At 46.6% G+C, this 25,497-nt stretch overlaps 1 long non-coding RNA gene across 1 annotated transcript; it reads left to right on the top strand.

The window, feature by feature from the left end:
• The first annotated feature begins 203 nt into the window (after window positions 1–203).
• On the top strand, window positions 204–4,810 carry LOC132244679 (uncharacterized). Its single transcript, XR_009456399.1, has 2 exons — window positions 204–365; window positions 4,021–4,810. It is a non-coding gene; the product is annotated as an uncharacterized LOC132244679 (long non-coding RNA).
• Window positions 4,811–25,497: the final 20,687 nt, after the last annotated feature.

Below are 25,497 nucleotides of genomic sequence, written 5' to 3'. Positions count from 1 at the left end.
TTACTGGAACTTAAAAGTTGAGCACATACTGAAAGAAGAATATCTGTAAATGGATTTGATACCAAAGAATTTAGAAAAAAAGTGCTGAGAAGCTGTCGCAGAGCACTTGGGTGCCCGGCTCCTATAAAGAGTGGAAACTGCTAGGGGAAGAGCCCTAGCAGTGAGTGGGGAGCCCCAGCTGCTGGTTACCAGGGCAACCAGAGTGAGCTAGTGGCCCACACCTGCCAGTGGTCAGCTGACCAGAAGGGGCAGGGCCTGGCTCACATATAAACCCCAGGCCTGAGGCCAGGATGGTAGTTCCTTGCCAGCAGCCAAGGGAGAAGGAGCTCTCCTAGTGCAAGCAAAGGGGAGCGGACTGACTGCAGGTACAGCCTCTGATACTGGTGAGGGATAGAGCACCCCTGGGGTGGTTGGAATGATGTTTTAGCCAGGCGGCTTGAATTTATGTTATAGCCCAGGGGCTTGTGTTTTGTTTGCTGTTTAAGACCAGTGGTTTGGCTGAGGCTGTTTGGGGAAGGAGGAGACCTCATAGGGTCCCCACTGTAGCGTGGGGACCCCAGCGCCAGAGAGGGCACAGCATTTGGGGGAACCGACCCCAGCGCCAGAGAGGGCGCAGTTCTTTGCAGGGCAGCGGAGAGCCCAGGTGCCAGTGAGGCACAGAGCGAGACAGGGCTGCAGAGAGCTCAGGGAGGACCAGGGAGCCAAATTATAATAAGGCCTAGACCAAACAATGTCAGTTCCATCTGCAAGGCTTGGGCTGCGGTCTAGGGAAGGAACAGTGCCATAGATAATGTCCCTTGGCATTGGGGCAGAAAATGGGCAGCCTCCTGCTTAATTACATCTATTAATTAACAACAAGGTATGGCAGGCGAGAAGGTGGGCAGTTGGCCCATAACAGGTGGGTGAAGCCACCAGTAGACAGACCCCAAAGAGGCCCCCTGTTATAGAAGCCCATAGGATCTTACCAAATGGTATCAGAAGCATTAGATCTTACTAGGATAACATTGTGATTGTCCACACAGAGTGAACAGGTGCAGGGAACATTTCCTGAGCTTTTTGCACTTGTTAAAGGGACAATAAGTGTCATTGAGTCCATGGAGCTGGCAAGCTCGTGTAGTTGGAAGCTTGCCATATGTTGAAAGAAGGCAGAAATGGGTCCTTCCTCATTGCTTAACAGCTTGTGCTTGGAGACTAGTCAAATGTTAATTTTCAGCAAGTTGCCCCCAGCACCTTTAAGTGCATCCCCACATGCAGGGGCATGAATTTGCTGTGGCAAAAATAGCAGCCACACATTTGTGCCACTACTTTTTGCTGCTTTTCATGCCCCCGCATGTGGGGTTTGGTAAAATGTCCTGCTTCAGGGATATGGCCATTTTCCTACTTCTCCCAGCTCCTGGCGATGAGCTGAAGGACAACTAGAGGAGGGGAGATGTTCTGGCCAGCAGCCAGAGCACCTCCCTGGAGGACTCAGCCTTTATGTCTGCCAGCGCATGCTCCTGGAGTGTGCGCTCTGCTGCTTTTTGGGGCATTTTTTTTCTGATACTGGGAGTTCTTGGTATCAAATTTTGGCCTTGAACTGCAAATTTACAGTGTGGTGAGTGATTGCACATGTGCTGCATTCAGTTTCTGGTGCCTTGAACAGCTTTGGGGTGCTGTAAACTGCATGTATGTGCTTGTCTGGATGCACAGCCTGTGTCTAGACAAGTGCGGACATTTGCTTCCCTGGGGACAAGTAGCAGGAAAACGCCTTGTGCCGCTGCTATTTGTCCCTGAGGAACGCCTGTGCCAGATGTACTCTGGCATGTGGAAAGTTACTCTGGATGGGGTAGGGGAGGCTGAGGCCAGCAACTATGCTAGCCCCAGCAGCCTTACCTGGGGTCCTGGGGGCCTCCTGGGGCTGCAGCCATGGCTGGAAGCCTGGCCAGCAGCCAGACTATGGCTCTGGCCAGCCAGGCTCTGGTTTTAGGTGTCATGCACTGCCCTGCTTTTTTTTGGTGTGGGTTTTTCTGACTCTGGGATCTCCTGGGGTCAAGCCCCCACCCCAGCGCTGCAAGGTAGCAGTGCGGGGAATGCCCACATGTACGGTGTGTGGCATTACAGGTGGGTTTGTGCACCATATGCTGCACATCCGTGCTCATCTGCATATGGCCCTTGAGTCTACCTCTGCATTCACCAGGTAGAATGTGTCTAGGTACAGTTGCTAGGTTGCTACACTTCTGTTGTACCCTCTCTCCCCGCCAGCACGTTACTGGCTGCTGAAATCAGTACAGAGCCTGTAGCTGACAACATTGTGGAATTTCATAAAGTTTGTTACTATCAATGATAGAATTAAAGCTCTACATAAATGATCAATAAAACTTGTTTTTTTTATTTATTCTTAATTGGCCTGGTATTAACATGTGTATGGCTATTCAAGCTAAATGCATTTACAATGTTTTCTGAACCACATGTTTAAAGGAAAACTCACCTTCACATGTTTGGTTAACTTTTATATAATGGATGAGTGTGAAGATGGATCAATAACAACTCTCTCAACCAGAACATATAGCATTTCTGGATCTGTGGACCTGAACTGGCATGTAGGTTTAGCCAAGATTGGCATTAGTGGGAGACAGGTACATTAAATGCTCAATTTGAATTCCCCTTGTGCATGAAGGGTAGAACATATTACTTAATATCATATGGTATTCTGAAATATTTGGGGCAGAAACATAGCTTTGTACAATGAAACCTATAGTGTTTAAATAAGAACTGACTGAACCACAGAATAAAGTGGCATTTTTGTCACTACAGCCATATCTTCCATAGTGAGACTAATCTGTATTAAAGGAAACAAGCTGTATACACATCTAAAACTTTCTATGTGTTGCAGTTGCAGGTAGCTTTCAGGCAGAGCAAAGCTAGGCATGGTTGGTCAGGCACCCTGAGCCAACCACTTGGACTTTTGCTGCTGGCTTTAGCTAAGGACCTGCTGTTCGGGGTCCTTGCCTCTGCTGCAGCTGAGTTAGTCTGTAGCACCACAAGGCCACCCTGGGGTTGCAAGCAATGCAAAACAAACAAAGTTCAACAAATAAATTGCCACTTAGCTTTTTTGCTGGCTCCAAGTCTCTGGCCTGCTAGGCTTTCCCAGGCCTCTTATCTTTCAGAGGCTTTGAAGAGAACTCTGTGCAAACAAAATGGACAAATAAAGAAACAAAGGAGAAGCCTTGCTCACAGCCCCTCCTGGCAGCTGCTTGACCTAGACTTCCCCCAGGCTCAGGGTAGCTCTCTCTCTCTCTCTCTCTCTCTCTCTCTCTCTCTCTCTCTCTCTCTCTCTCTCTCTCTCTCTCTCTCTCTCTCTCTCTCTCTCTCTCTCTCTCTCTCTGCCATCCTGAGGTTGCTTTTAGCCTCCTTTTATTTCCTCCCTCCTGCTGGTTCCCGTAGGCTGGCTCTTCTTCCTTCCCCACAGCTGGGTTAGCTCCCTCACTTGGGAGGCTTGCTGCCTTCCCGGACCTGGATCCTCAGCCTCTGGTGACCCCCGCAGGTCTGCGGTGGGTGTGGGGAATGCTTCCAGGGTGTGGGACCCTTCCAGATCCTCCACACCCCTGGTAACAGGGCTGGCTCCTGTTACAATATGCAACTTCAGTTGCATATCTTATTTTCTCCAGTTTCTCCCATAAAAAAAATACTAATCAGTTGCTGCAGGAATCATGTTCTTTTTAATTTTGTTCCTTTGTACACTTTAATTTTGATCATGAATTTGATTATGCACCACTCATCTTAATTTTTTTTGTAGATATTGGTTTTCTGTCTCTTAAAAATTGTAAGAACCATAACATAGCAAAATTTTAATTAAAATACTTCAGACGGGTACAGTGATATGAAATGTTATGTATTTATCTGAAATTCGTTTCAAGGAGAAGAATGAAGGAATGGATATTTTTTTTAATTTATTTTTGATGCAGACAAAGTTTTATTGGTTTAGGACCTGAACATGTAATGCATTATTACTGGTTTTGTATGTGGATGACTATCACCCAGGATCCCCCCAAATGGAGGAAGAGTCTGCTGCAAGGATCTCAATACTCTGAAATCTTATGATGACAGCAGGAGGTGGAAAAGAGGGAGTGGCAGAAGCAGTGTGTCACAGATCGAATCACGAATCTGGAGCCACTCACCCCACGTGGAAACATATGCAACAGAATCTGTTAATCCCAGATTGTGTTCAAAGATGGCTGATAAAACCACAGATAAGACATTCATGGAATGCAATCATCCTGGACTGGAGGGATTGCTGAAGAATAAGATGTGGATGTAAATCATGAGTGCATAGAAAAACAGCTTTTCCAGCATAACTTCTATGACTTTACCTCACCACTAGATAGCAGAAGATCACATAACAACATGTTTATCTTGAGCGAATGCCTATTGTGGACATGTATTTAGACTGATGTAATTTTGCACTGGACTTCAGTACATTATACTGTCGCAGGACTATACTATACCTCGGCTGCTCTCTTACATTGAAACAACTGATTACATTCTCAGCTGAGATTCTTTACTTGCATATTGCCTGTATTTTTTGATGTAGGCTACCAAGCACTGTTGTGGATCATGTCAGAATATATGCAGGTGGAATTTCTACATAAGGCTACGTGAGGGGAAAAAGTACTCTATGAATCTAAAACCTCAACACAGTGAAGTTCTTATTATAACTTCCCCAGCAGTTCACGAAATCCATTAGCTCCAGCATAAGTGGACATGACTCACTGAAGACCCTGGAAGTCAGGCTCATTATGCCAAAACTGATTTTTTTATTTTTTTTTTTTTTTCTACTTTCTAAGAAAACAAAGCAACATACCATGTACCATTTGGGTCTGTCTTTTGAACTGCTATTAACTGAGTGGGAGTCATGTATTCAACTTCCAACTGTATGAACTATTGTCAGGCTAGGACAAATCATCTTAAAGTTTCAATCCTGTTCCCTTTAATTTGTCATTTTGTGGGAAAATGCTCTGTAGATGGCAGCATTAATGATACTTCATTGAATTATCTATATAAAGTCAAATGCAATAAAAGACTGGTTAACTTAAACCTTTACTATCCAGCTTTTTAAAAAAAGTAGAATTCAGCATGTCACTTGCATAACAACATCTTAAGTTACTTTATTATCCAGTGATTTGTTTGTTTAAACTTACTTAATATAGGCAGCATTTTTTTGACAATCTATGTCTCCCATTCTTCAGCAAGAGGCATCTCTCTTAAATATTCTTTATTCTGTACTTTTATCTGAGAAGCTATTTGGAAACAAGAATTAGCAAGATGCATTATTGATCACCTCATCTGTTTAGCTATAGCACAAAATGTTTTCCAATTTAAATTCTTGAACTAGGTCAAGATACTGCATAATTAGTTTTTGCTTATGAAAGCTGAATTCTTTGGTAACTATATTTTCAGCTGTACAACTGGAACTATGGACAGAGATAGAAGGTGCAGAATTCATTCTGTATACCTAGACTAGAGATTCTCAACTGAGAAGCCACCACACTCCAGGGTTCCTTTAGATCCTATCAAGAATGTTCAGGGGGTACCACACAATGTTAATCTTTGGGCTTATCTTGTGAATCATGCAAACATGATCAACAGACAGTCCCTGGAAGTGAACAGGTTCAGGAAGATCTGATCAGTCCACAGCTTTCCTCTATAGGTTCAATAGATGAGGGGGAGGTCGCTGAAGAATTACCCACGCTCCAAAGTACCTCTGGCACTAATACTCATGCAGATGATGATGATCAAAATTTTCAACTTGAACTGGAGATGAGAGACAGATACCCATAGTTGTGTGCTATCTTCATCACTGTTCTATATTAATAAGCAAGAAAAATGCAAACATGATTCACAAGATGAGCCCAAAAATTTCCAATAGGAATTCATTGTATTAAAAACTGTCTGCCTTGTTGTACTCTTCTCAGTTTTTAGCCACAGAATAATTACTGTTTTTTTTTTTTTTTTTTTTTCCCCCATTTACTTAAGAAAAACAATAGAGTGAAAACCAAGAGCTGGCATTTTCCAACAGCTGCCTTGAGTCTAAAGACGGGTGCCTCAGGGTATAAAGGTGTATGTCAGCATAAATTTCTTGAGCCCCAGCAGCAAATGTGCAGCCACATTATGCGTTAGCCATAGCATTGTATGATGATTGCTTTACTTTACTTTTCAACGTTTCTCTATGTGACGCCTCTCTTCATGCAAGTTTACCCACTAGACTTTTGCTTGGTTCTGCTGATAAAAGCATCATCTCAGTTTCTATCACTTCCTGGCACAAGTAGCTTCATGCCTTTGTTTATGGTCTCTTGGACATGTGGAGTACTTTATTTGTGCTTTTTAAGCATCTTTCTTTTTAAAATCTTATATTCAAGTGTCCAGGTCTTCTCCACCACCTGTAAGAACTGGCTTAACTAATAACAGAAGAAGAGCAGATGAAGGAGTCGATATTTTTAAAGCTGTTGATAAGAACTACACAAACAAATATTACGAAGCAAGAAAGCAAAAGCACATTAATATGTTGCATATGCTAATTGTCTCCTGCTCTCTGCTCAATTTTAGTATGCCACTAGTTTTTTCTAGACTGCAAGCTCTTTAGGGAAGGGAACCACATTTTATATGTTTGTAAAGCACCTTGATAATAATGAAGTCTTCTGGACACTACTGCAATTAGTCTTATCATGGAGCAATGCTTCCAAGATGAGGTGAAGAAGAGCATTCAGGTACTGTGTCCATTTTGGTTCAGAGGATTTGCTGGAATCTTTCATTTGTGCTCCCAACAAGATTTCTATGATTCACAGAAGGGGTGCAAATACTTTACAGACTTTGGTGGTGCTTTTTTTTTTTTTTCCCAGGTTCAGGTGGAAACTTCAGATACCCTTCATCAAGGGTAGACCCACTGTCCAGTTAGTTGGTTTTCACCCAGATCTCTAGTTGACTCAATTGTCTCTCAATGAATTTAGTAAAAGCTTCTGACTTGAAATACAATGTAAGATCATTGGTTCAGTTATGTAGTAAAACTTTTTGCATACTTTTGACACCCTGAAGATAGGGCAGAGTAACACCTTAGCTATCCTGTCTTGCTTTTTGCCTGACTTCAGGCTAACTACCCTTCCCTTGATCCCCTGATGAGTAAGGGTGACAAAAAGCAGCACCTTGTAAGAAAAGCAGGTAAGAGCACAAAAACCACTCTAAGAATTTTATTTAGATCATTTAGGCTAATGTCAGAGGAGCTAAGCACAATTTTTTTTTTTTTTTAAATAAAAAAAATAGTGCAATGTTCACCTCCATGATTGTATTTGACCTTACTGGCCGCATCCAAATGAGTGCATCTGTGTGGTATGTGGTGCTACAGACATGTCTGTGGCACCACATGTTCAGCTGTTCTCTGCACTTTAGGTCAAAAAGCCCATGGGGGGAAAAAAGTGGAGCAGCGCAGTCGGTGGCAGTGTGCGCCACACAAAGCCGGAGCTTGGCTGGCTTGAGCTGCAGTCAGTTGCCATTCGGACTCCATGCAGCAGGATTGCTGCTGCTGCTGCATCCCTGGGAGGCTCCCAAAACCAGTGCTGGCCCCAGCCTCCTTTACCCCACCTGGGGTAACTTGGGGAGCACCAGTGCATGCATGGGACAGGTATTCCCTGGAGACAGCTAGCAGCAGCACAAGGTGCGCCACTGCTAGTTGTCCCTGGGGAACCAAATGTCCATGCGCATCTGGACACAACCATTTAGATGCAAAATTCAACTGTAGTGTAAGGAATAAGTTGGATTTTCAAGGTTTGACCTAATAAAAAAGCTTGCTTTACAAAAATGTTGGATGTGTCCCTGCTTTCTAACTATTTTAAATGGAAAATAAAATTTTCCCTGGTCTACTGAATCAGACTGTCAAAATGCTGCTATTTTAATACACTTAAAATATACAGTGACTTATGCTCTGTAATTGGATGTATTAGAATACAGTTTAATTATATTGTTTCATAAATAGATTTAGAAATATAATTAAACTTGTAAGGATTATATTTGTGTTTTAAAATTTCCAAAGCCAGAAAATTTAACATATGTAAATTTAGGGCATGCTGCATTACTTGGCAAAGCTAAAGAATAGGTGGATCTTTTTTATTCCAGTATTGACTAGCAACCAGGTTTATTAAAATAGGACTGAGACTTATTGGAAACTGATGTGTGTGTGTGTGTGTGTGTACACTTGATTCAGTTGCAGGACATTTCATCATTGTCTCTCTTAAATAGTTTTTATAATCCCTGCTTGAATTTCAACTGTGGTCCTAATTCTTAAAGTCTATTTACCATTGAGCTGAATAATCAAGTTCTTTGCTGAGAGCATAAGCCAGCCCTAGGAATGGGCAGACATGGACACAGCCATGGGACAGTGTTATCTCTCAGAACAAGAGGAGCACAATTTTGCTACATAATAACAATTAAAAAAAATAATTTGAATTTGATCGAAATTCAGAATTATTTCCCTAATCTCACTCTTTCCCCCTGAAGCACTGCAATTCCATTAAGGCGTCCATCTGTGTTCATGCAGCTGCAACATCCTTAAACAGTTATTTTTGTTAATCTTTTTTACTACTCTGCTTGGTGAAATGAGCTAGATTTCTATTTTAATCCACCTTGGTCAAGGCTGCCTATCTGCAAAAATAAATAAATAAATAAAATAAAAAGCTTGAGAAAGGTGGAAGGGTAGAGATTTGGGAGCCTTTTCCATGATAAAGGAAAGTTAATATTTGGGTTGCATGTATTGCTTGATAAGACAATTTATTATGTCCACTCAGAAAGAAATCTGGCACTTTATTGTACAACAGATGTTGCATTTGCTCCTGGGTTTGCCTGGACAGAAATATCCTGGAATTGGTGTGTGTACACATCACCCTTTTAATCGGGGTTTAGTGAGTAGTTAAATGCACTGCAACATTTCTGCCATTTTTTTCAGTGTTGCAGTCCTGGGAGAGCCATCCAGGTGCACTTTGAAATGTCCCTGGAAAAAGTGTTAGTACTTTTTTTCCCTTGTGCCAAGTGAAAGCCTCCATTTTCAACCCTGCTGAAGTTTTTGGTTCTTTGATGCTAGGCCTGTGCAAGGCCATCTGCTTAATACAAATGTTCCATATACAAATGTCCCATTAACAACTACAACTCTGGTGCAGTGGATGCAAACTTTGCAACATTTCTACACAAGAGATCACATCTTCCTTGGCCATGTATACATAATACAAATAAATGAATATTCATTGAATACTCATTTCATAATGGTGTAAAATAAACCAGCCATCTAAACGATTAATTCATGCGTTGGTGGCTTTAGTGCAGCTTCATCCGTAATATTTTACCAGCTGAAAATTCAATTTGGGATGTAACTAGTACTAGGAATTCTTCTGGCCTAATAATATTGTACCAGCATTATAAAAAAAACTCATGAAGTTTTACTTGTAATTTGATCATAATGATGTGAGTGACTTGATCATAGTGATTCAGTCTGAACAGTACTGGCACTTGCTTCATTACTATCATGGGTGAGAATCTAATTTAAGTATAATAACACTTTGTCAGAGGTACTGGACATGGTAAAGCAGCTTGTATTCTAATGGTTGAAATGTTGTTGATTCTGATTCTACCATGCTATTCCATTTTGTATTGGATAAATTCTTTAGGTTCATATTTTCAACAGGGGATTTCAAGTCTGGGTGTTTTTGGCTATGTGCTTGACTAGACACTTAGGGCGTATCCACACATGCAGGCACGTGCGTTTGCAGCACCTCAAATAGGAGTGGCACAAATTTGTGCTGATGATTTTTGCCTCAGCACAGATGCCTGGATGTGCCGTTTGGTGTGGGGCAAGTTTTGCCACTGCAAAAAACCCTGCCCCAGCTCCTCCCGGATCTGCAGCCTGGGGAAGCTAGAGGCTGGGCCCAGTACAGGTGCTGGACCCAGCAGTATAAAAACCTGCCCTGATGAACAGCTCAGGGAGCTTCCAAGGCCCAGCCAACTGGTATCTGGGGACACTAGCCCCTTGTGCCAGCTGGACTGCTGAAGCAGCCCTAACTTAGAGTGGCCCCTCCACCCTCTACCCACTGCAGCAGTATGGCAGTGGGGGCTGCTGCCTGGCTGTGCCCTGCTGCCACCTGTGACAGCATGCACTCCCCTTGGACCTGCAGCCCTATGGCTGCATGCCTGCCAGACCCGGATGGGGTGCCCCGGCTCTGCCATCTGGGCCGCTATTGTCTAGAAGATGTGTTCCTTGCAGTGTCCCACTTTGAACTGTCAAAGAGTGTCCTCTTGGTCATTTGGGGCCAAGGGGTCAGCCACTTCTTCTGCCCTCCAGCTGGGTTCCCAGTGCTCAAGCCTGCAGCAGCAGTGGCTGTGGGGCACTCAGGGCCTGCTGCTGTCAGATCCCTCCTGTGGCACGGCACGCCCCTGGCCACCTTAGAGCTGGCACCACATGTGCCACTTATTGCGGGTCCGGCTTGGTGTGGCATGGCACAGGGCTGTGCACCTTTAGGCAGCCCCGGCCCACTTGGGCTGTCACCTAGGGCCCAGCCCCACTCACAGGTACAGCGTGTCGTGCTGGACTGAGTCCTGAGCCCCACATACCGTTGGGCTGGACCGGTTCCATGGAGACAGAACACAGCCCGGCATGACACGCGGCCCCAGGTGACAGTCCAAGCAGCCCAGGGCTGCCTGAAGGTGCACTGTGACGCACTGGGCTGGACCCACAACAAGCGGCACAGGCAGTGCCAGCTCTGAGGCGGTCTGGGCCATGTCATGCCTCACCGTGGGGAGGCTCTGGCTGCAGTGGGCCCTGAACAACCCATGGCCACTGCTGCTGCAATGGGAAGGGAGAGGCATGGGTCCTCTGGGTCACAGTCTTGCTCAGCTCCTGCTTGCCCTGCACATGAATGCAGCATGCTAGGGCAGCAGGGGCCACCGTAGAGGGACCAGATGCCAGAGCGTCTCTGCAGATCTGAGCCCCAGCTTGCCTCAGGGTATGGTGGGGAACTGTGCCCTGCTCTGCTTTTCTCTGGGGTGTTTTTATTTGATACCTGGAAATACAGATATCAAAATTTGAACCTGTGCTGCAAATATGGGGTGTGGGGAACATTTTTTCATTCTCAGTGTGCCTCTTGCAGTGTCCCAGACAGGTTTGAGATGCTGCAAGAGGCATGTGTATGCTTGTCTGGATGTTCCCTTAGGGCCTGATATCCAGGAGTGCTGACCACATGCTGATGATTTCAGACGGAGCATCTGGCTACTCAGCCTCTCTGGAACTATTCCTAATGTATTCAGTGCCTCATTTTTCCCCAGCTGAAAAATATATATTTTTTTTTTTTACTTCATAGGGAGTTGTTTTTTTTTTTTTTTTTTTTTTTGGAGATGGATTTACTATTTAACTAGAAGCATTAAGATCTTTATTATTCATAAAAAGTTTGGAAAATATGGAGAAGACTGCTTGGGTACAAAGGAGGATCTGTTTCAGTTTACTACCACATGAAAATGTAAACCATTTTATTTATCCTGTCATTTGTATTAATTTAAATAAGCATAAACATTAGGTCTGTGAGAAGTGACCAGTATTCGATTCAGATTCAGAGTTGGCCAATTCGGAGGGACAGCGATTTGATTAGGTGATTTGAATCACTGTCCTGATTCAATTTGGACTCAAAGATTTGGCGCTGATTTGGAGATTCAGCCATAGACTAAACAGGCAGCAGTCATTGAGGATGCTGGACACTGCTGCCTCCAGCTAGTTAGTCTGTTATGATGGGCAGAGGGGGAAAGGAAGGAGTATGGGGGGGCAGATCAACACCCCTACAGCAGGGGAGGGATTGGGGTTGGGGCTGGGACAAGCTGCTTAGCCATGGTGTGGGGGCATGGGACTCGGGGAGGGGGGCTCCTGCCACTGCGTGCTGCCGCATGCCACCAGTCCAGGATGGCATGGGAGCGGGCATGTGTCCCATGGGGTGGGCTGGATCAGGCTTTGCTCCGGAAGGGCAGTGGAAGGCGCTGGGAGTGGGGGCTATTTCATCCCACCACTCACCCAGCCTCCCCACATCTCCCTGACAAGCCGCAGCTTTGCCCCAGCTGGGCAAGCAGTGGCAGGGCCTGAGGGCTGGTGCGTACACCCAGATTGGAGCGGGACCAGCAGCAGCGGCTATGGGGAATTTTAGGGTGGCTGCAGCCTCCCTACAGCCCCCAATTCACTGTATTCTGCGGGGTGGACGGAGCCAGGGCTGAGCTCCAGGCTGTGGCTGGGGCTAGCTGCCGAGAGTGCAGCCCGGGCTCCACCTGCCCTGCAGAGCACAGCCCAGTGGCAGGCGGCTGGGGATAGCCTCCCAAAATGCAGCCCAGCCCAGCCCACCCCGCACAGATTGGGGCAAACGGCTGCTCCCATGCCATCCTGGACCAGGGGCACGTGGCAGCGCACAATGGTGGGAGCCCCCTTCCCCAAGTCCTGTGCCCCCCTGCACCCACTGGGCAGCTTCTCCCAGCCTCAGCCTCAATCCCTCCCTCACTGTGGGGATGTTGATCTGCCCCCCTGCAAAGCTTTTCCCTCCCACCTCCACCTACCACAACAGACTTACCAGCCGGAGGCAGCTGTGTCCAGCATCTTCAAGCCTTTCCTCTGAACCAAATTGGCTACCAAAGCTTCGCACAGCCCAAATAAACATGGCTTGGCAAAACCTCATTCGGTCAATGAGAGGAAAATATAGAAACAAGCAAAATCAATAATGTAGAAATAGTTGCTGTCATACTACCACAAATCTGGACAAATGGCAATGCTGTAAAGGCTTGGTATTTCTATCAGTGCTGTACAGAGATTAAAATAAGAGGTGTGTTAGAGTGTGAAAAATCACTGTTACAGTTATTGGTACTGAAAACTATATTAACAGGAAATGTTGGCCTAATGTTGTGATGCCTAGGTGGGCCTCTAATAATAATTTTGAAATAAAATTTGGTATTTAGTGGTGGGGGGAGGGGATTAGCCAAATTACACAAATATTATTGGGAGTTCTTGAGCACAGCATCTTTTAGTTCAAGAAGGATATTGGGTGGATTCTTTATTCACTGCTCCATTTCTATCAATTACAATGAAGTCATATTGCTACTTTCAGTAGCTTTTTTCTGCTATTAGTATCTGCATTATGCAAACTACTGAAAAGCTATATGAATAAGGGAAAGACCTTTTAAGTGTAGATGAGGTGACACAAATGCGTAGTCCAAAAATAAATGTACAGTAGCTGTTTATGCCACATTAACTTTTCAGTACTCATAATTAAGCTATGAAATGTTATATTCATTATATTAGCCCTTATTCTTGCTAGGCTGTTATTTTTATTTTAAATAACATTAGGTTTTCTTGGTTGGAAAAGTGCATATTTTGTTCTTTATTGCAGATAGCTGGAGCACAGCTTCTGTGCTCAGAGTTTGTACTTATTAACTATGTTGCATATATTTAAGTGCTGGATTTCTCAGCTTAAACATGATTTTCTCTTGTATGTTATGCATAGTGAAGTCCTCTGTGAGTGCACATGCTACTAGCACAGAACAATAAACTCCGGTGCATATCATGCCAGACTTCATTGCTTTTGGTGCACTGTTTGCACCTGCAACTGGGACCTCAGCACTATGATGCAGGTTGAGGCAGCCCTAGCTACCAGGGGCCTAGGGTGGGCTGTCAGCCTAGGGCTGCTCCAACCTGGCTCAGTGTGTGGCAGAGGGACTAGCTAGTGCAGGAGGGTGCTGCAGTGCCAGAATAGCTGGCAGGCAGTCCCAGCACTGAAGAACCCACATGTCCCGGACAGTCTTGTCAGCATGTGCTTTGCTGTGCAGTAAATAACACTGCTCCAGGACAGTACTTGTATTTAGAAGTATGAACCTATGGCAGTGTATAATAGTTTACAGTTTTCCCTCGATTTTTATGTTGTACATGCATTCCTAGAGAATGGTGCATAAAGTGAACCCACTTTACAATGTAACAAATAGGGATAGGTTCCCATGGCAGTGAGGGAGGGAGTGAGGCTGGACTAGGGAAGAGGTGGGGGGAGGGGTGCCACTCCTGGGGCTGCACAAGGCAGCAAAGCAGAAGGAACAGAGAGGCACTCACCCCAGCCTTGACTGCAGTGGTCCTAGGAGTGGCCGGCACCTGCTGCCTGCAGCTGCTGGGCTGCACCATGCTCTGCCTGTCCCCACTCACTTCTGCTCCTGGGCTGCGCTGTGCCCTGGTGCAGGCAGGTGGTGTCAGCTGCTCTCAGGGCCGCTGCAGCCAGGGCTGGGGTGAGTGCTATGTCCTGTGCCACCTGGGGTTCTGCTTGTTTGCAGTCACCTCAGCCCATGATGGAGCGGCCCTGGGAGCAACTGACACCAGCTGCCAGCACCAGGGCACAGCACGGCCCAGGAGCAGGGGTGAGCCCAGGTGTGGGGGGACAGGTGGAGCACAGTGCAGCTCAGCGGCTGCAGGCAACTGGCACCGGCTGCTGCAGGCGGGGCTGGGGTGAGTGGGGCCATGGCCCTTTCCCCTCCCCCCACAGACTTACCTGCTTGCATGCGGGGGGGAGGGAGGGGGGCATCTATGCTGATTGCATAAGAGCAAATTCGCATATAAAGAACACACCTAAATCGAGGGAAACCTGTACTGCAATCTAATAGGGCCACACATCTAGATGGAGACAGCTATACAGGCAGCTCCACAGCAAATGTTTTGTGTAGATGTGTCCTGTTAATTATAAAATTGATATGGAATAAACAGAAGCAGGAAGATTAAACAGGTGTGTTTTAAACATGTAAATTAGTGTGCTCCAGCCAGCTTCCACATCTTGTGTATCAGCATCCCCATGCTTCAATATGGTGGTGGGGGCGGTTTGACTAAGGCTTGTTCAACAAGCTTCAGATGGAGCACCCCCACTGCTGTTTTGAAGTGTGGGGATGCTGATACATGAGACACTGTGGGCACTTTCATTATAATGACTCTCTGAACTAATTAAAGCTCTCCCCACCACTCCTGGAGCACATGTAAAACCCCCTGGGGGTGCAGGCAGGTGCTCCTGCAGCAGCTCAAGTACAAGTGACATAGATTTGTGTTGGAGATTTGTACCTCAGCACATGTGCTTGAACATGTACTTTGGTGTGGGACATATTGTGCCACTTGGGGCAAGCTGACTCTGCCCAGGAGTGGGTGGACCCTGCTGCGCTGGTCTGGCTCATGGGTCTACCCATGACATGTGCAACTTGCCATCTGGTTCAGGAGGTGAAATTTGCCCTACCTCCTGAAGCCCTTGCCTTTGTTGACCAGGCCCTGCGCAGTGGTGGTCTCCACTCCCATGTGTCCTCCAGCCCACTGGAGTTTGTTGTGGGGCCGGCACCTCACCTGGCCTCACGGCACTCCCCGCTCCACCACCTCAGCCAGCTGGAGGGCACCAGACTGGTCTGCTTTTCCACTGGCCATCGCTGCTACCTCTACACACTCATGTGCCACACTGTTCATTATGCCACCCTTGCGTCTTGCCCAGACACAAAGTGGCGGGACCTGCTCGGCCAAGGGCATGGCTGGGGCACCCCAGTGGCTGAGTCTGTACTCCAACCTCATCCCACAAGCCACTTGGGACCTCAGCTGGTGGCTCCTCCATGTAGCCATTGCCACAGGTGTGTATGTCATGAACTTCATGGACACCCTGGTCTCCTGCCCCTTCTGTGGGCAGAGGGAGACCCTGGCGCACATGACCCTCAAGTGCACCAGACTGCAGCCCCTCCACCTCCAGAACCTCTTGAGGGTCTGTTTGAATTTCAACCCCCACCTTTTTGTTTTTCGTCACCCCATCTGTGGTCCCATAAAGTCCTGGGACCTCCTGGTCAACCTCCCCCTGGCCCTGGTCAAGTGGGTCCTGTACTTGACCAGAAAGGAGGCTTTGGCTGGGAGGATGCCAGAGACTGTGGAGCTGCTTTCCTCCCAACTTGTCTGTGCATGTTTCCAGGCAGAGCACCAGTGGGCGGCATCCACTGGCTCCTTGGATACCTTTGACCGGTGGGTGCAGTCCAGGGGGACTCTGCTCGGTGTCCCCCTCAGGTACACTGATTTTCACACTTTGACCCTTTGACCCACACAACACTCCTATCCTGTTTTTTTTCATTAGTTGTCCAAAGAATTTAGTTGTTCCTTTCCTCCATTAGCCCCTGTATAAAGGGGCTACTAGTTAGCCAGGTGGGACTTGTCCATGGTATTCGGATAGACAGATAGAGAGGAGTTTCTGAGGCCCAGCCAGTTGGTAAATGGGGACACTAGGCCCTTGTGCCAGCTGGACTGCTGCAGCTGCTCTGACCTCGAGTGGCCCCTGCACCCTCTACCCACTGCAGCAGTCTGGCAGTGGGGGCTTCTGCCTGACTGACCTGATACCACTTGCAATAGCATCTATACCCTTGGACCTGTGGCCCCATGGCTGCATGCTTGCCAAGCCCAGATGGGGACCACATGGCCTCCTGAGCTGTGGTATGGACATTGCAGCAGAGGTGCGTACAGCTCTGGGTCAGCTACCAATGGGCTGTGGCTGCACAGTTGGCCTTTGGGTAGCACTGCTGTCACGTCTTCTGGTGCCCCTGCTCTGCCATTTGGGCAGCTGTCGCTCAAAAGATTTGCTCACTGCGGTGGCCCTCTTTAAACTGTTGAACCGTGTCCTCCAGGACCCAAATAGCCAGGAGGTCAACCACCTTGTCTGCCCTCCGGCTGGAACCCCAGTGCTGGCCCTCGGCAGGCTCCTCTTACTGGGTCCCACCACTTGCCTCACCAGCAGGGAGCCTAGCATTCCCTATTTAAAAATTGCAAATTAATAATTAGTGAAGGGGGCAGGGGCAGCTCTGATTTTTCTGTGATTTAAAAAAAAACAACCTAAAAGCAAATGCCAGAGTGTATAGATATTTAGAATGTGTTTTATTATGATGATAGAGGCACCGGTAGGCTTCCAAATTGCTTTAAAATTGTAAATATATCAATAAAACATTGCCTACCTGATTTTCATAGATTTCATAGACGTTAGGGCTGGAAGGGACCTCGGAAGATCATCGAGTCCAGCCCCCTGCCCAAAGGGCAGGAAGTCAGCTGGGGTCATAGGATCCCAGCAAGATAAGCATCCAGTTTCATCTTGAAGGTGTTCAATGAAGGCTCTTGAACAACCTCCGGTGGCAGGCTGCTCCAGACCTTGGGGCCTCGGACAGTAAAGAAATTCTTCCTTATGTCCAGCCTGAAATGATCTTGTAGTAGTTTGTGACCATTCGACCTTGTCATTCCTTGGGGCGCTCTGGTGAACAAACGTTCCCCCAGATACTGGTGGTCACCCCTGATAAACTTGTAGGTGGCCATCAAATCACCCCTGCACCTGCGATTTTCCAGGCTAAAGAGCCCCAGGGCTCTCAGCCTGTCATCGTAGGGTCTGCTTCCCTGACCTCTGATCATGCGCGTGGCTCTTCTCTGGACTCTCTCAAGCTTCTCCACATCCTTTTTGAATTGTGGAGCCCAAAACTGGACGCAGTACTCCAGCTGCGGCCTCACTAAGGCCGAGTACAGGGGGAGAATGACGTCCCGGGATTTGCTTGAGAAGCATCTATGGATGCAAGCCAGCGTTTTGGTCGCTTTACTAGCCACAGCATCGCATTGCAGGCTCATGTTCATCTTGTGGTCAATGATGACCCCCAAGTCTTTCTTCCATAGTGCTAGCCAACATAGCACTGCCAAGCCTATAAGGATGCTGCGGGTTTTACTTCCCAAGGTGGAGAACCTTGCATTTATCGGCATTGAACACCATCAGATTCTCGTCCGCCCACTTGCTGAGCCTGTCCAGGTCAGCCTGGATCATCTGCCTGTCTTCTGGTGTGGATGCTTTGCCCCAAAGTTTAGTGTCATCTGCGAACTTGGCCAGTCCGCTTCTGACTCCAGTGTTCACATCATTAATGAAGATGTTGAACAGTATGGGTCCAAGGACAGAGCCCTGGGGGACCCCACTGGTCACAGGACACCACGATGAGTGACTTCCATCAATTACTACCCTCTGGGTCCGACCCCGGAGCCAATTTTCCAGCCAGTGAATCGTGGGGGACCCAAGGCGACAATTGGCCAGTTTCTCCAAGAGACGATCATGGGACACCAGATCGAAGGCTTTTTTGAAGTCAAGATATATGACATCAATCTCATCTCCCTTGTCCAGGTGATAGGTCACCTGGTCGTAGAAGGAAATGAGATTGATCAAGCAAGACCTACCCGCAACAAACCCGTGCTGGCTATCCCTTAAAATGTTGGCGTCGGCCAGTCCATTAAGGATGGCCTCCTTAATAAACTTTTCTAAGATCTTCCCTGGGATAGAAGTCAGGCTGATGGGCCTATAGTTAGCCGGATCCACTTTCCTCCCTTTCTTGAAGATAGGCACCACATTGGCCTTCTTCCAGTCTTCGAGCACTACACCAGAGCGCCAAGAGTTTTCAAAGATCCACGCTAGAGGCTGGGCTATGATGCTCGCCAGCTCCTTGAGTACCCTGGGGTGAAGATTGTCAGGGCCGGCTGACTTGAAGGTATCCAGCTTCTCAAGATGTTCCTTCACGAACACCATTAATGGAGGGCAGGGGATCACCCTCACTCGGACTTCCTGGCCCTGTAGCGGGCATGGGCATCCCATGGGGCTGATGAAAGACTGACGCAAAGTACCTATTTAATAGGTTGGCTTTTTCCTGGGTGTCAGTTGCCCCATCTGGTTCAGCAGGGGTCCAAAGATAGTATAGATCTAGACGTATATATAGAAATTGAGACATCTACCTATCTGTCTATCTAGACATATAGATATATCTAGCTAGACGTCTATACTAGCAAATTGCCTGTCAACAATGACTGACTGGTGGGGCAGGGAGGCAGCAACCTGTGTCCAGCTGGCATCAGGACCACTCCCCATCTCTCCCCTGCCCTTCCGAGGCCGGGGCAGGGACCACCCCCCTAGGTTTGGGCTGGAGCTCATGACAGTGGTGATGGTCACAGCTTTTGTAATGGAGGTCATGGCCACGGTGGTGGTCGCGGTGGGGCACAGCCACCAGTCACCCCCTGTCCCCTCCCTTTCCCTTCCTTCCTCCCCTTTTCCCTGCCACTTCCCCCTCCCTGCTGGCTGTTGTGGGGGGGTGGCGCTTTGGCCCCTGACTCCGAGAAGCAGGGTGGGGGGTGGGGCAAGGCTAGCACCACTGGCCTCACCCCCTGCTTCTGGCCTCAGTCCCCACTGTTATGGCAGCACTTCACTGTGTGGGGTGGGGTGAGGTCAGCACTGTGCAGCCAGCACGCTGCACCCCTGCCACCTCCAAGGAGCAGGGGGGGAAGGCCAGTGCCGCTGGCCTCACCCCCGGCTCTGTCCCCTCTGTCATGGTGGTGCTCTGGTCTCTGTCATTCCATGATGCCTCCAAGGAGCAGGGCTGGGGCTCGCCCCACTGCTCTGGCCCCTCAGTCTTTGTCGTGGCAGTACTCCACCATGTGTCTCTGTCTGTCCAGAGTGCTCTGATTGGCTTCTGAGGCAACCAAGCAGAGTGCGACTAAAGTGTTAGGGACAGAGAAACTAAGGTTTTTATTAGCAAGCCGTGCTAATTAAAACCACCCACACATCACATGTGTCAATGGCATAGCCACTCCATAGGTGTTAACAATCCTTTCCAATCTTTTCTAATAGTCTTGATGTTCCACTATTCAAACTATATTTTTTTCTTCAGTTTTGCTGTCTGTTAGCATTCCTGGCAACGTCTCTTCTATTTCACAGCCCCGCAGTTCTAGCTAAAAACCTTAACTCAGGTGTAGTGATATTAGCTCAAGTGTAGAAATAATTATTAGTGAAGTACTGGAGACACTGTCAAGATGGCTAGGTTTTGTTTTAAGTATCTGAACAAGAGATGTACATTTAATTATAATGCCTACAGAATGAGTGACACAATATTTCTTGATTATTTTAACTGTTTTGCTTAGATTGCTGTATTTTTTTTTAAGTTTATATGTTTATATATAAATGTACAAATTAGTGCACATTCCAATACTTGTTTTTGCCTTGATCCTAAACTGAATAATATAGTGCTAGCCCCGTAGCATATTAACAAAGCTTCTAGTTTCTCTTTAATTGGAGAAGAATGTGCTGTGTTATATGTGATAATGCGCCACACTAGCTTCTCCCCCTTTTCAAAATCCTAGATTTTTCCTTGAGGTCACATACAGTGGCCATAAATTATTACAGAGCAGTACAATGTTTGTCATATTGATGTTGTAAACAGTCTGAACCCCCAAACAGAAGGATATTGTAAAGTTAGAGACTAAGGGCACTTACATACGTGTGAGGAGCCTGCTCTGATGCGCTGGAAATTCAGTGCATCAGAGCAGACTCAGTTAATCAAATCTGCTGGAGCACGTAAATTGAAGTGCTCTGGCAGCCTTACACCTCTCGTGTATCAGCAGCGCAGTGTGCCTCTGCACTGAGAAAATGGCAGTAGTGAGCTTTAAATGAAAATATGTTCAATGTGCTTTATTTCAAAGCACACCACCAGCATTTTCTCAGTGTGCAGGTGTGCTGTGCCACTGTTGCGTGTGATGCGTGGGTGCTTTTAATTAGTGTGGCTTAAAAGTGCCTGAAATCGCATCAGAGACGCATGTAAAAATGCTCTAAATCCACTAAACTTATCTTGTAAAAAAAATAATGGATGTATGAGTACTTGAGAAGAATGTATTAGGAATATCAGTTGTCTTGGATATATGGGTAATGCTTTGTAGCCACATTGTTCTGTGGGATGGTTTGCTATCACTAGCTTGAATAGGCATGTTGCAGATGGAAATTTGCACAAGAGTTACTACACTGCTCTAACTGCACATCTTGAGTTGCATTTGTTTTCTTATCAATGTCTCATGTTCAGGCACAGATCATGCCTCTTCCTGAAATGTTTGGTGATTTTTGTGAAAATGGAGAAATCCACATGCAGAAAGCAAATTTCCTGTTGTCAGATAATCAGAATTTGAAATGACATTTGTAATTGAATGGCCCAGCTTCTAATTCCCTATTTTCAACTATCACATACAATAGCTATGTGGTAGAAAGCAAGACAATTAAATGGATTGATATTTTTTAGTGACTGCCATTCTGATCTTGTTTGCACTGTCTGTTAATGGAGAATGCACATTATGGATATGATGGCAGTGAAGAAAAGGGGAACAAGTGAAAAAGATGAGGCAGAAGCAGGAAGTGGAAAAAGCCTTTTTAATGAACACTTTTTTTTTTTTCTCTCAGGTTTTCACACTCCTGTATAGCATCTGTCACTCAATATGACATCCTTCTCTTTTTCCATTGAGTAAAAGCGACGGAGAGAGAATCCATAAACTTCAAAGGAGAAGAAATCTGACACAGTGCAAGTAAACACTAGAGCAGAAGCAATGGCTTTCCCTAAAGCCTGTTGCCTTCTCTAAAATAAACACACACACACACACACACACACACACACACACACACACAAAATTACAGAAGCCTCAAGAGTGCATTGTACTTTTGGCAGCCACAGAGTATGCTCAGCAAGTTGAAAGCTGAACTAATTCACTGACAACCAAGCTAAGTGTTGGAACAGTACTGTAATTTGTTAAGTAAAGCAGGGTTGACTGCGACTGGTTTTTCACAGCCCTTACTATGCTGACTTAAACTTTCCCTGGCCTGAATATTTGCATTCATTGGGTTGTTTTAAAAGAAGTATTGTTTCCAGTCAATGAAGAATATTTAGTATGCAAATAGTTGAGCATCTCATTTAACTGCAAATAAATCTCAGAAACTCCTATTACGCTGCCTGTGCAGATTTTACTTAATTTTTTTCCTGGAGGATGTGTTAAGTCTGCATAGCAGTTAGAGATTGATATTATGCTGGTAAATGGACTGACTTTGCAAACTTCCTTTTTTGCTGATGAACAGAGCCAAGTGTTGTGTTGAAAAATAATAACTAAACAGGATATTGTGAAATATTCAAATATTATTATGCTGCTTGAAAATCATTTTGGGGAAATTCAGTCCAATTCATTAGCAGACCAAAATGATACTTCAGGCGATGGTAAGTTTTTGGGGGTTTTGGGGTTTTTTCTGCTTTTTTGTCTTGTGTGTGTGTTTTTAAAAAAAAAAAAAAAAAGTGTTTTTCCCCACTCTGCACTTTGAAGAGTAGAAAAGTGACTTCTGTGGCCTGTAATGTTTCATTGCCAAAAAGGGAGAAATTGTTGTTTCGGAAGAAACAAGTTTGGGAGCTTACACTGTAGTGTAGTCAGTAGCAAGGCACTGGAGTGCTCCTGGCAGGCCTTTCCTGGAGGATGAAACCAAGTCTATGCTACAGCTTTTACCAGCATCACTATTATGTTTGTTTGAGGAGTTGTGGCTGTAGTTTTTGATCAATATAGCTGTGGCCACAACGCTCCTGGTGTAGATGCAGTTATATTAACAAAAGTGCCCTTTGGTTAATTTAGTGATACCTTATTTTCCTTGAGGGGGGCCTCAGAGTGAGGTCTGAATTAGGAAGCTATATCAACCAAAGCATTAATTTATGCTATAGTTGTTTTACTTGTTGCTGCATTGGTATAGTAGTGAAGTTACTGGTGTGGTCAAGATGGAAGAGCACTGTTGGTATAGAAATAGACTAAAATTTTTTGGGGAAAAATCTTCAGACTTTGTCAAAGTCCAACACTTGTTTGCTGGGCTTATTCATCTCAGTGCCTAATGGCACCATTAATATTGCAAGTGTTTTTTCTGAGATGCATCTTTCTTTCCTGGACACCTTCAGTTGGATTCACACTAGAAGCAATCTCACCCTTTCCATCTCCTGTTAACACTGATAGAAAGGGCTAAACTCCTTAGCTCCTGCTAAAAGCAATGCTTCAAAATATAGACTAACATATTATATTCTGTATATTTGCTACTTCCTTGTCACAGGTGGGGTCCTGCAGGAGGGGCGCAATCTACTTGAGGCCCCTTCCCATGCCAGGTGGGCCCAAGGGCACCCTCAGTTTCTTGCCCGCCATGTCTTTGATGTTTAAATATGTTAGGGAGGCTGCCTTTCTATGCCCTCTTGGTCACTTCGATGGATCCTACGGCCCGTGGTTTTCCTGGACCCCTCGGGGGGGGGGGGGGGGAGGTCCCATTCTGTAAATGGTGCTGTAAGGGGCACCCTAGCCTTAGGGGCTACACATGGCTCCTACCACCCCAATACCACGCCCCAAGCCTCGCAGGTGAAATGGACGTTATTCTGTCCCTCTATGGTGTTCACGCCCTCTCGGGCACTCAGGCTCTCCTCAGCCCTGTCTCTCTCTCTCTCTCTCTCTCTCTCTCCATGCCCTCCCTCCGGGCTCTTCAGTAAGGCCACCTTCTCTAGGGCCTTCTCAAGCGCTGCTCCCTTCTCTGGGGTTCCTCGAGCGCTGCCCCCTTCTGGGCTTTCCCAGTAGCGCCGCCCTCTCTTAGGGCTCTTCTGTAGTGCCGCCCTCTCTTGGGGCTCTCCCACAGTGCCGCCCTTCTCCAGGGTTCACCGCAACTGCTACCCCCTCTCTGGGGCTCACCGCACTGCTACCCCCTTCTCTGGGGCTTCTCAACTGCCCGTCTCTGGGGCTGGGGTCTGTGCAGCACAAAATGCTATGCCTTCACTGGCGCTGGGGTCCTCACACTTTGCTGCGAGTCCCCTATGAGGATGCTGCGCCCTTACTGGTGCTGGGGCCCCCACACTACTGTGGGTTCCCTATGAGGCCTCCTCCAACCCCTAATAGCCTCACCCAAACCATCAGTGATAAACAAATAGCAACACAAAATACTAGCCCTCCGGCTATAACTCAAACTGAAGCCATCCGGCCATAACAACATTCACTGCTACCGGAGACCCTTTATCTCTCAGCAAAGTTAGATACTGCTCCTGGGTCAGGCTTCTCTTCTCTCCCGTGGCAGAGAACTCCTTCCTCTATGGCTGCTGGCAGGGAACTGCCTCTGGCCTCAGCTCTTTGAGTTTATAAGGGAGCCAGGCCCTGCCCCTTTCCAGTCAGCTGACCTTCCCTGGTTGCCCCGGCAACCCGCAGCTGGGCTCCTTATTCACTCACTGCTAGGGTCCCTTCCCTAGCAGTTTCTCCTCCTTAGGAGCAGGGCACCTCAGTGCTCTGCGACATTCCTCAATGTCTTTCTTCTCAGACCAGCTACAGCATGCAGTTCTGTATGGATTTCAATTAATTTCACTTTGGGACTTCCTTATCTAGAAAAGGTGAACTAGATCTCCTGCAGGGTTTCAGATATATCCATATGGTTTGGTAGGTTTAATCCAAATTAATTGACATTAGGTGCATCTACAAGTGTCGATTTCAGGTGCTTTAGCCCAATTTAAGGTGCATTAAGGGCACGCGCCTACACATGTGCACCCTTAATGCACCTTAAAAGCGGTGACTGCGGGCTATTCATGCCTAAATGAAGGCTATTCATGCAAAAGGCTTGAATAGCTAAAGCCCATTAACGCACATGTAGACGCATCAAGATGCATTAATGCCATGTCTGTATTAACTTGGGACTAACATGAACCCTACATCAGTCTGCGCACATGGTGTTAATGTGCTTTAATGCATGCACATGTAGATGTGAGCCTAAATTGCCTTAATGCACATTAAATTTAGGCACATCTAAATGCACGTGTAGACATGCCCATTTTTTATCAGAAAATTAACAGAATGGATAAACCACCTTACTTCTGGTTCATTCTGTCCTGTAGGGCTAGAATGCAGAAACTTGTGTGCCTCTGTCCCAGAAGCCCCAGGTCTGGCCTGTTCACAGCAGGTTAAGTGAATGTATGGAGACAGTGGCTTGACCTCCACACTTCTTTTCTTTTGCTGAACTTCAATTAATCTAGATAAGTGCTACATGAGAGCTTTGACATTTTCTTACTTTGTATGTGTGAGAGGGGGAAGAGAGGGTCTCTCTCCCAGACAGTAACAGAGAATAAACTCCTATTCAAGAGGGAGATGCATTTACCTTTCAAGGCTATTTCTGCTTGTCCATAGGCATAAAAGACCCTGAGGTCCCTATTCTTTTGGACAATTGTGACAGGGGGCATGCTCGGGGCAAGGTCTCATGCCGGTCCACCCACCTTTCTTGATGAGGCAGTCTACTCAGTCTTTCCTGCCATGACTTTGCTGTTCCCATAAACTGGTGGAAAATGCAGGAGACCACCCATTACATGCCCTGATGCCAGGGGGCGCTATCTGCAGCTCCAAACCTTCCCTACACCGCAGCCCATGCCTCGCAGATGGCATCTAAGTTCTTAACATCTTCAGCCCCACATTGGGCCCCATAACTCTCTAGCCTGGACCCCAACTGGATCCCTGCTTTGAGAAGAAAGAGAAGCCAGAGAGACAATTCATTGACTAGTCCCTTGGCTAGTGTTCAGGTGAAGAAAACTGGCATAAAATTTTGCACAAGATGATTCTTTTTGAGC

This window comes from Alligator mississippiensis, chromosome 13 (assembly GCF_030867095.1).
Source record: "Alligator mississippiensis isolate rAllMis1 chromosome 13, rAllMis1, whole genome shotgun sequence".
NCBI classification, from domain to species: domain Eukaryota; kingdom Metazoa; phylum Chordata; order Crocodylia; family Alligatoridae; genus Alligator; species Alligator mississippiensis.
Note: the sequence above shows the minus strand (reverse complement) of the source record. Positions and strands in the feature narration are given on the sequence as shown.